An 11,195-nucleotide genomic window follows, 5' to 3' on the forward strand; every position below is an offset into this window, starting at 1 on the left:
ACCCCTGGCTCTGGCTGGTCCCTCCAGTGCGTGGCCATGGGAATCTCAGTCACCCAGGTCCCCCATGGGGATGGGGTGGGCTTGCTGCCCAGGGTGGGGTTTTGCCCATTCCTGCCTCAGGACAAACTTGGGCTTGGATGTGAACAGTGACTGCAACTCGGGCATATGGTGAGAGCTCTCTGAACTTCGTTTTCTTGCCTATGAACTGCAGGCTATGCTACCAATTTGGAATGTTTTAAAGACTGGAGATAATAGATATGTAAGACCTGATGCAAAGCTTAGTAAGAAATACCTGTTGCTCGTAAAATGGCTGTTCCTACTGCCAATGGTCTGGGGAGGCTTTATGCTCCCTGGGAAAGATTGACTCATAGCATCCTAAGCTGCTGGACTATTGTTTACAAGTCACACAGTTAAACTCAGTCCACTTTTTCTCTCAACAGAGATCTGATTTTTTAAATAAATGAAGACCAGGACGTGGTGGTACACACCTATAAACAAGAACGCTGGGTGGCCGAGGCAGGAGGATCAAAGGTTTGGAGCCAGCGTGGGCAACCTAGAGAGACCCTGTCTCGAAATAAAAGGGGCTGGGGTGTGACTCAGTGGTGGACCACTTGCTTCGCTTCAGTGAGGGCCGGGTTCAACCCCAGGTACCGCAAAACAGAACCAGAAGAGCCAACACTGAAGGAGAATCAACGCAGCAGAAAAGTGCACAAATGATAACTATGCACACCTTATTAAATGTTCACAGAATGAGCACACCCGTGTGACTCACACATCAAGAAAAAATGATCGGAACCCCAAACCCTCCCAGTACCCAGCCACCCCCGCGCATCGTTCTTTTGTCTCCATAAATCAAATGTGCCTGCATGCGCTCCTTGTCTGTGAGATTGGCCGCTATTATTCCTGTAGGCAAAGCTACTCATTCTCGCTGCGGTGCAGGATACCGCTGTGTGAATAGACACTGCCCATGGAACAAATGCTTTTCATCGCAAACATTTTAACTGACTTTTGGTGGAGGATAGCGGGGCAATTTTCTTAACTAGCTGTTTAACCTTTATATACTTGTACACACACAAAAAGTTGACTTCTTATCCTGTATTAGGATTTTTATTTATCTTCGCAAGAAACCCGTTAAGGAGTCTAGGGGGCGCTATTCTCACTCAGTCCTGACAAAGTGAATTCAAAGCTGCGTTAGAGTAAGAAAGACAGTAAGTACAAAGAGCTTTCCAGTTCCTCTGGGACAGCTCCAGTGAGCGGGTCAGTGTCCTCTGAAAAATTTCTTCCTACTTCCAGCAATTGCATGTTTTGATCTGTGTCCACTTTAAGGAAAAAGGAATCTCCTAACCTTATTTATTTATTTTTTTGAGCCAAGGTAATGCTAAGCAAGCGCTCTACCACTACATACATATAGGACCATGGACTATACCATCAGTCCCATATATATATATGACAGTTTGCAAGCCTGCCCCACCTTTTGGTGAAACTGTGGTTCTGCTGAAATGTTTCCTAATCTACTCAAGTTAGTGTGAGTGACAATGCTTTGATATCATCAACGACGGCCTCTCTCTGTGTTTTGTTTATTTTATTGAAAACCCCAGGATAATATCAGGTCAGAGGCTGGCCAGCCCTGGCTGTGGATAATTTGAGACAGCATCTGGAATTACTTTTCAGATATTTTGACAAAAAAGAAATCCCCAATGTATTTTGCCCCAAGCACTTTTACACTTCTTTAAAAAAAAAAAAAGTCTAGAAAGAAATGTATTCTCTAGACCCTTAATGATTTTAAATTTACAAACTGTGTTTGTAAAAAGCTACTTTGTTCCAAAAAAGCTGTAATACATTAAAATCCCTACTCTCTACTTATCCTTGCCAGAAACAGAAAAAGTGTCTGCCAAGAATAAATGAACCTTTACAACCACTTTGTAAAACTATTTGGCATTATTTCTTAAAATCGAACATTCATACAGCCTGTGACCTGGCGATTTCCTTCTGTACACCTCACAGAAGCGGCTGCAGAGCTGTGTACCAAGAGATGCGTACCAGACTGAACAATCGCCACTAGCAACAACGGCAAGTTATAAAAAGCCCAGATATCCGTGAATAGTGGGACAGACGAGTGAACTGCGGCATATGCCTGTGATAGAAGAGCACCTGCCATCAAATGAATAGACTGTGGCTGTCCCCACATCTCTGGATAAATCTCCAAAACACAGTGGTAGATACAGGAAGTCTGAGCAAACAAAACAGATAGTATGTCATTCTGTCCTTAGAGGTGAGAAGGGTAGCTATCTTTGGCAGAGGGAAGGTCATAACAATAATAAAAGGAGTTTGAAGGAGACCTCTCAGTGCGGGAAATGTTCTATTTCTTGACCTAGAAGAATTACGCAATGTGAGCAGCTTGTGTCACTCACTCTTTTTTTTTTTTTTTGGTTTTTTTGGTTTTTCTCCGGTACCAGGAATCGAACTCACGACCTTGCGCTTGCCAGGCAGGCGCTTTTGCCGCTGAGCTAAATCCCCAGCCCCTCACTCACTCTTTTTGCGTGTGTGTTACTGCAGATTGAACCTAGGACCTCACGCGTGCCAAGCACACAGTCCACGCACTTGTGATTAGTGCACTTAAAAATTTTATTTCAACGAGAAAAGAAGAAACAATGACAAAGATAAAAACAAAACAACACAAAAACAATAAAAATGATACAGAATTTCAAAACAAGATGATAGGAAATTAACAACAGTTGTGATTAGTGCACTTTTGGATCAACATTTTTATCTTTCTATTTTTTTATTTTTTAGTACTGGGAATCAAACTCAGGACCTTGCGCTTGCCAGGCAGGCCCTTGTGCTGCTGAGCTATATCCCCAGCCCAACATTTTTAAAGTAAATAAAAAAAGAATGCACACATTAGTCTCATGAGTTCTAATATTTTAGAAGAGCAATCTAAATCTGAGAAAATACAATCCTTTCTCCCAAATCTCATCCCTTTTACTTCATCTGCCTGGAAGGTAACCTCCATCAGAAAGTACATAATTGTGTGCTTTAAACATATGGAATGCCTAAAATGAACATTAGTGTAAACAGTTTAGCTTAGAGCAAAACAGTTAACCAATTGGTCCCCTCATTATAGTAGATAAGGATGCTTACAGCTTTCTTCATAGATAAATAACAGTTACTAGTCATTTAAAAGAGACTTCTTTATTAGTTTAAATGACTTATCTTCAGACAGGTCGTCTCTTTTCTAGAGCAATATAGTTTTCTGAATCTTGACACAGTCTTGACATGAGATTAGAACTCAAATATACTGTAGAAAATTTCCAAGTCTTCAAATAATAAAGTGCAGTCAGTTTCCTGTAGCTATAGGTTCCACATCCATGGATTCAACCACTCTTGAATCAAAAATATTTTTTAAAAAATTCCAGAAATTTACAGAAAATAAAACACAAATTTGGTGCTTGCTTGGCCCTGGACTGGATCCACATGAAGGCAGCAAGGTGCAGAAATGAGCTGCTGTCTCCTCCTGCTGTGTCCCAGCTCCTGGGTCTCTCTGCAGGACTTGCCTAAGCAATGTTTGAGTCAGATTCCTGCGCTATGTCATTAGGCTATGATGGTGGCTGGTGGTGCCTGCACTGAGCATTGAGCTCAGACTTTTTCTTACCTTGTTCCTTAAACAATATAGTAACAACTATTTCCATATCATTGACATTGTGTTGGGTATTATAAGCCACCAAAGATGATTTAAGTATCTAAGAGGGTGCGTATAGGTTCAGGGTAAATACTATGTCATTTAATATAAGAGACTTGAATATCTCTGGGTTTTGATATCTACGGGAAGTACCAGAACCCATCCTCCATAGATGCTAAGGAGTGCCTGTGTATTGTATGCATTTCACTTGCTTACCACTGAGCTATATGCTCCTGTTACGAGTATCTACGTAGTGAGATTTTGGAAGACTAAACTCAAGTGCTCAAAGCTCCCAAGTCTGTGGTTAGCTCATGAATATTAATGAGATTGGCATGCTGTCCAGTACGAGTGTATTTGGGTAGTTAGATCTCCACACAGTGGACGTAGTGCTTCCATTGTACCCCGAGAGAAAATGCAGTGGCTGAATTTTGGAGGCACCTTTCAGACAGTGTTCTGCATGACCATGAACCCAAGGACACACAGGTGTTACAAAGATGTGATGTAGACGGGGTCAGAGGGAAGAAGAGGAAAGGTGCTCTACTGCTTTCTAGATCCAGACAGGGACTGATCTGGACTTCCAGCACAGACTACTTTTTGGGTGCATATTTTAAAATAATCTACTGAGTCAGTGAATTTTTCAGTTTCTCTTTTCCCCTAAGACACAGCCTTGTAGTTCCGGAATGGTCCTACACAGTGCCAGGCAGCGCCTCAACACCTACATGCTAGTAGCTAAGACCCTTTGATTTTCAGGTAAGGGACCTGTAGGCCAAAGCAGCCAACAGAAGGTGGCCACAGTGATGGAGAGAGACTATCATTTTCCTTCATCTTGACTCATTCTCTTTCACCCTGTAGCTGGTAGAGGAGGGCTGGTGTCTGCTGCCCTCCTTAGCAGAAGTTTGGTAGAGATGTGATCCAGAAATCAAGACTTCAGCCAGGAGTGGTGGTACATACCTATAATCCCAGCACGTGGGAGGCTGAGGCAGAAGGATTGCTGTGAGTTTGAGGTCAGCCTGGGCTGCATAGTGAGTTGAAGGCCAGCCTGAACTGCATAGCGACAGCCTGTCCCAAAGAGACAGAAATCAGGACTTCTTGCCCTCAGTGTTGAGCACAGTGCCTAGCAGGTAGTAGAGTAATGAACATGTGTGGGTTTAAGTACGTTCTAATTGGCTGTGTCCACAGTCCAGGGTCTGTTGGTCCTTGTCATCCACTGCTCACTTGGACATGGTGTATCTGTCATTCAAAGCCTCTGCACCAGTCTCATGCTTCCATACCTGGGGTTCCAACCTGAGCTTCTATTTTCAAAGTGTTGTGTTGAAGCCACTATCTCAGATGTTGCCAATAAAAATCCTGCACTCTGATCTTCACAGAGTGTTTCAATGTAATTACTACATGAATGACTGTGTTCCCAGCTACATCTAGTGAGTGTCTCCCAGTCAATGGTGGACAGACCCCAAGGTGCTTGAGTTGCGACTCTGAATTATTCCACAGACCCTTCTAGAAATACTCAGTAAAGATGAAGTTTTGTTCATTTTTCTGCAACCTAGGCAAGAAGAGGTGGGTCACTTGTTTGACCCAAAAAAGAGCCCTTTGCAAATTGAAAGTGACTAAAAACAAAACTTACCCAGAAAGGGGAGGTATCCTGAACTGTTCATAAATGATGAACTAACTAAAAATGGAACTGATAGTTCTACTTCTGGAGGCCCTGGAAGAGCATGGCAATGCCACCTTGAGCAAATGACTGCCCTTAACCCAGGGGCTCATTGGTCAGTGGCCCATGCACCCGGCAGGAAGTATCCAGGGAACTCATGCAGATGCTGCTGCGGATACTTTGGGCATCCTGTGACCTCTGTGAAGGTGAGTCTTATTTCAGAAGGGAAGCCAGAACTTGGTGAGCAATTCTCAGTGCCTTCAAAGACTGTTATAAATAAAACAATATGACTCCTAAATAAGAGGAAATTCCATGAATCTAGAGCAAATGGGACCTTAGGACTGCCCATAAGTACATATTATAGACATTAACTCAATACACATCCATTCATTCTTGAAATATATACATCACACATATATAATACACACACATACACACGTATGTGATTTTTTTAGCTTGGTGTTGGGAAACAAAAAGTCTATATTCTAAGGATTAAAGATTCCAAATAGCTGGCACTACAGGTGCCCAGCTATTTACACATGGGTTCAATGCACAGGACTGAAAGTTCTTCCAATTTATTTGAGATATACACAAATATCACACACACAGCCATAAGAACAAGGATTGTTTATACATGATTTTAAGATCAATATAAGAATAACCATATTTTTATTCTAATCAATATTATGTACAATTTCATTAGTCAGTTATACCTCAATATATCTGGCAACAAGTTATATTCCTAGATCAATCCATATGATATCTTCAATCATATTTTATTCCTTTATTCCTGTATAATATTGGTTTAAATATACCATCTTTTATTTATCCATTCTATGAATGGACATTTAGGTTGTTTCCAATAATTCTCTACTACATTCTATTCAGCCGTAACTATCCTGGTATGGCCTTCTTGTGAAACTCTGCCAGAAATTTTCAGTGGCACCTGGAACTGCTAAAGGTAGAATTTATCAAATCACAGTGTATGTACCTATTCAGTTTTATTGACTCCTGCCAAATTGCCTCGGTAAAGGCTGTGATGATTTGTGCTTCCACTAGCAATGTATGAGAATTCCTGTTTACCTACATCCAGAGCAACCCTTGCTATTTTAAATTTGTTGATTTTGCCAGCCTGATGAATGGAAAATAGAGTCTTATCCCAATTTAATTTGCTTGCTCTGGTTGATACTGAAATGGTTTAGTGGTCACTTATATTTCCTATTTCATGAATTACTTATTTATTTTACCAATTTTTCTATTGGGTTGTTTATCTTTTACCTAGTCATTTAATGGGATTCTTTCTATGGGATGGATACTATACGATGCAAATATTTCTCCCTAGTTGTCATTTATCATTGAAACTTGATTTTAATGTCTTTCAGTTTACACTGTATGTCTGTGTGCATGTATCTGATTTAAGAAATATTTTCTATACCTATAAATATTCTCCCATATTATCTTCTAAAAAGTTCTAAAGTTCTAAAAGTTCTTTGTGTGTGTGAGGCATGAAGAGGGACTCCAATTTAATTTCTCTTAACCTGGAGGTATTGTATCAGTTAACTATTGCCGCATATCAATCTGTCCCCAAATGTAGCAGCTTAAATCATTTGAACATCAATGGAGCATTTATTATCTCCCAATTCCTGAGGGAAACTGGGAGCAGCTAAGCTGGGTGGTCCTGGCCTAGAGGTCATAGTCATCCTGCTATGGACTGAATGTTTATTGTTTGTGTTCCCTCAGAATTCATAGGTGAAAGCCCAAAATCTCCAGTGTGTAAAGTAGGGCTCCTGAGAGATTCAGGCAAGGTCATGAGAGGGAAGCCCCAAAGATGGGTTGAGGGCCCTTAGAAGAATAGGAAGAGACGAGACCTCCGTACCTCATCATGTAAGGATACAACCAGTTAATACATGCCCTCACCAGACACTGGAGGGTCCAGCACTTTGACATGTCAGACTCTAGCGTCCAGAAGTATGAGAAATAAATGTGTGTAGTTTAAGACGCACAGCCCACAGTATTTTATTTTAGCAGCACAAGTGGCCCAAGAAACATCTGAAGTCTCTAGGGTCAGGGAAGGTGTGGGGAGAGGAAATGTGCTTCCAAGATGGCGCACTTGCATGGTTGTTGGCCGGAAGTCTCTGCTCTTCCTCCCTCACAGGGGCCCTCCACAAGGCTGGCTCAGAACCTCATGATTTGTTAGCTGGCTTCTCCCAGAGTGAGCAATCCGTGCATGATAGAAAGCAAGAGTGAGCGAGCAGGAAGCTGCAGGCCTTTTATGACATAGCTTCTACAGTCACACACTGTCACTTCCGCTTTGTTCTAGCCATTGGAAGTGAGTCACTGAGTCTGCCCTGACTCAACGGGAGGGGAATTCCATTCCACATCTTGAAGGGAGGCGGTCAAAGAACTGCAGCCACTGAAATCCATCCTGGATCCAAAAAGTCATTTGCTCCACCTGTCTTGCTTTACTTTAAGGGTCTACCCTTAAAGGGTCTTCCCCTCGGTGATGTACAGTGACGATTCTCTTTCATCAAGTTCCCTCACGAGCAGACGTCTGTGCCGATCCATTGATTTTATTTATCCATCCTGCACCAAGGCTGCTCTTTACAGATCTGGATGTGCGAAAGGCCCCTGGGTATAAACCACACCTCTGTAGCCCCCTTGCATCTGGGCTACCATGTGACTTATTTCGCAGTTAGGGTGAGCTGGAAGTGAAATTGTCAGTTTCTTGCCTAAACCTTAGACCTGTGAGCTTTTGTTCATGTTTTCTTGATGCTTCAAGCCACCATGAATAGTCTAGCTATCATTCTGGTGGGACCCACAGGAAGACGGAGCACGGGGGAAGACAGACAAGAAAGACAGAAGCTCAGCATCCTAGTGACCAGCTGAGTCCAGCCCAGAAGTAGCCACCAGCATGACCCTGAAATGGTCTACCTTGCCCCTCCCTGATTTTTGGTTTCCTGGTCACCAGGAGATGACTCACCTTGCTCCACCATGTGCTTCCTACCATGTTGTTCTGGCTCACCCCAGGTCCAGAACCATAGAGCCAAGGGACTACGGACTGAAACCTTCCCTCCTTTAAGCTGATGTTCTCAGGTATGTTGTTGCAGTGCCAAAAGGCTGACTTTCACGCCTTATATTGAACTTTTCTTTTTATCTGGAGAAGGAAATCTGAATCTTTCTTCTGTCCAAGTACTGAGTTTTTCTTTTTAACTGTTTATGTTCTACCTTTAAAGTTCTCATCAACATAATTTCCTTCTTTTAAAAAATTCTTTCTTAACATTTTTATTTTTGGTTGGCACATAGTAACTGTACATATTTGCAGGGTATGGTGGGACATTTCAGGACATGTTTAGTAATGAGCAGGTAAGGGTAGCTGGCATATTTGCCTCTCAGACATACAGAATCAATATCTGCATATTTTTCTTTACTACATTTTCTAATAGGTTATTCATAGCATTAGGAATGTTCTTGAGTTTTGTTTTGCATATCACTGCTGAGTCCTTCAATAGTTTGCACACAGACTCTCTTCAATTTCAAGTAGGCACCAACCAGGTTATCTCTTTCTCTGATTCCTTTGTTGCTCCTTTGCTTGTACCTTATCATTCATTGTCCAGGACCTCCTGAACGATGTTGGGTAGTAAGAGAGACAGTGTACCTGATTTTGATAGGAATGTGTTTAAACTTTCATCGATAGCTGTGACAAGGCTAGGTGTGGGGTTGCACACCTATGATCCCAGCGCTCTGGGAGGCCGAGGCAGGAGGATCATACATTCAAACTCAGCTTGGGCAACTTCACAGCTTAGTGAGATCCTGTCTCAAATGAAAAATAAAATGAAGCTCAGTCCAAAGGCCCTGGTTTTGATGCCCAGTACTGAAAAAACAAAATCTATGCTAATATAGGTTATCTTGAAATATCTGTGTCAAATTAAAGTTTCTGGCTAGTATAAGTTTGCTAAGTATATTATATTCTTAATGAATGTGTTTAATTTTATTTCCTATCTTTTTCATATTTGTTGAGATAATACAGTTTTCTTTTTTTGAATGCTGATTTTTCATTTTATTGGAATTATTTATAGTAGATATGTAATAACTGTACATAAAGTATTTATGGATACAGTGTGATATTTTAATATAATGTATTTATATATTCATTTAGTTTTGGTTTTTTGAGACAGGGTCTCACCATGTAGCCCAGGCTGGTGTTGAACTCGCAGTGATCTTCCTGCTTCAGCCTTTTGAGTGCTGGGATTACAGGCATGCACCATCACACCCAGCAATGTATTTTTTTTAAAAAAGCAGAATATATTTACTGAGGGAAAGAAAGCTTCTGTTCCAGAGAGGGACAAAAGGGGACCTGAGTGGGTTGCAAGGTTTTCTTCTTTTTAACATCTTCACATGTGAAAATAACTTGATATGTTTTTCTAATATTAAACCATATACATTTTTACAGGATAAATCTTAGTGCATTGAGCTTCTTATAGGTACTGTGAAATTAGATTTGCTAACGCTTTATTTAAAGTTTTTGTATTTGTAAATGACATTGGCATATACTTTTTTGTTACTACATAAAAACTCCACCCTTTTCTACGTATATTAACCTAAGAAAATTAGGTAGCATTTTCTTTTCTACAATTTAGAGGTATTTGGCTAAGACAGGAATTATGTATTCCTCACGGTTCTGGTTAAATTTACATATAAAGTTGTCTGAAACTGTTATCTTTCTTGAAGCAAGATATTTGATTAGTCATTCAGTTATTTTAAAAATTATTGGCATAGTCACATTTGCTTTTTTCCTCTTGGATCTATTGCTCATTTTATGAAGGTTTTCAAAATTATAGGCAGGAATTTGATTATAGCATTTTTGGTCCCTTATGTTGTTTTGCTTTTTCTCTTGTTTCTAATCAGTCTTCCCAGATACTTGTCCATTTTATTAATTTTAGTTTTTAATTTTTTTGTTTTGTATTTTGAGATAGGATCTTGCTATGTAGTTCAGACTGGCCTTGAATTCGCTATGTAGGCTAGGCTGGCCTGGAACTCACAGAGATTCTCCTGCCTCAGCCTCAGCCTCAGTCTCAGCCTCAGCCTCCTGAATGCTGGAATTACAGGCATGCGCCACCATGCCTGGCAACTGTAGTTTTTAATTGACAACATTTTGGCTTCATTAATAATTTTTATATTCTTGGCTTTCAATTCTATTATTTTTGCTTTTATATTTATTTCTTCTAGATTTTTCTAGATTATCATCTTCTCTTTCTAGATTAAATTGAATGTTTACTTTGTTAAATTTCAAATCTCTTTTATCATTTTAAAGAATATATCTAAACCCTAAATTTCCCCTTGGGTATAATGCAGTTGTACCTCACCCATCTGGTGTGGGGGGTACATGTGCGTGGTGGGAGTCCTGGGGGTGGAACCCAGGCCCTGGCATGTACCAGGCAAGCGCCCTACCGCTGAGCTAGACTTCCAACCCTCCTTGTCTGTTTTTATATGTGTGGATCTGCTGTGCTTCATTCTAAATAATTTTCATTCTCATCACGGTTTCCTTTTCAATCCAGAGGTTACTTAGAATGGCATTTTTAATTGTCAGATTTATGAGGTGGAAGAATATATTTCTACTGTTGGTTTCTATTTGCAGGACCTTGTGGTAAAGGAACACGATCTCATGATGACAGGCCTTTGGAATTCCTTCTGATTTCCTTTGAGGCCTAAGAAGTGGTCAAGTGTGTAAACATTCTGGACGTGCTTATAAAGACCGTGCTGTCAGGGCGGGGGTGGGGCTCCGTGGTAGAGCATGTGTGGAGAGCCTGGGTTTAAGCCCAGGACCAAAGAGACAAAAAAGGAAAAAATAAAGCCTGTTTGTCAATTTGT

At 40.8% G+C, this 11,195-nt stretch overlaps 1 long non-coding RNA gene across 2 annotated transcripts; it reads left to right on the plus strand.

Moving 5' to 3' along the window:
• The first annotated feature begins 5,348 nt into the window (after positions 1 to 5,348).
• Positions 5,349 to 11,195, plus strand: LOC106150118. 2 transcript variants are annotated; one of them, XR_001236736.1, is made up of 3 exons: positions 5,349 to 5,533; positions 8,296 to 8,420; positions 10,963 to 11,195. It is a non-coding gene; the product is annotated as an uncharacterized LOC106150118 (long non-coding RNA). The 2 variants fall into 2 exon arrangements; XR_001236735.1 differs by lacking the exon at positions 5,349 to 5,533 and having other exon boundaries at positions 7,854 to 8,420.

This window comes from Chinchilla lanigera, unplaced genomic scaffold (genome assembly GCF_000276665.1).
Source record: "Chinchilla lanigera isolate Chin_1 unplaced genomic scaffold, ChiLan1.0 scaffold00064, whole genome shotgun sequence".
Taxonomy (NCBI): Eukaryota; Metazoa; Chordata; class Mammalia; order Rodentia; family Chinchillidae; genus Chinchilla; species Chinchilla lanigera.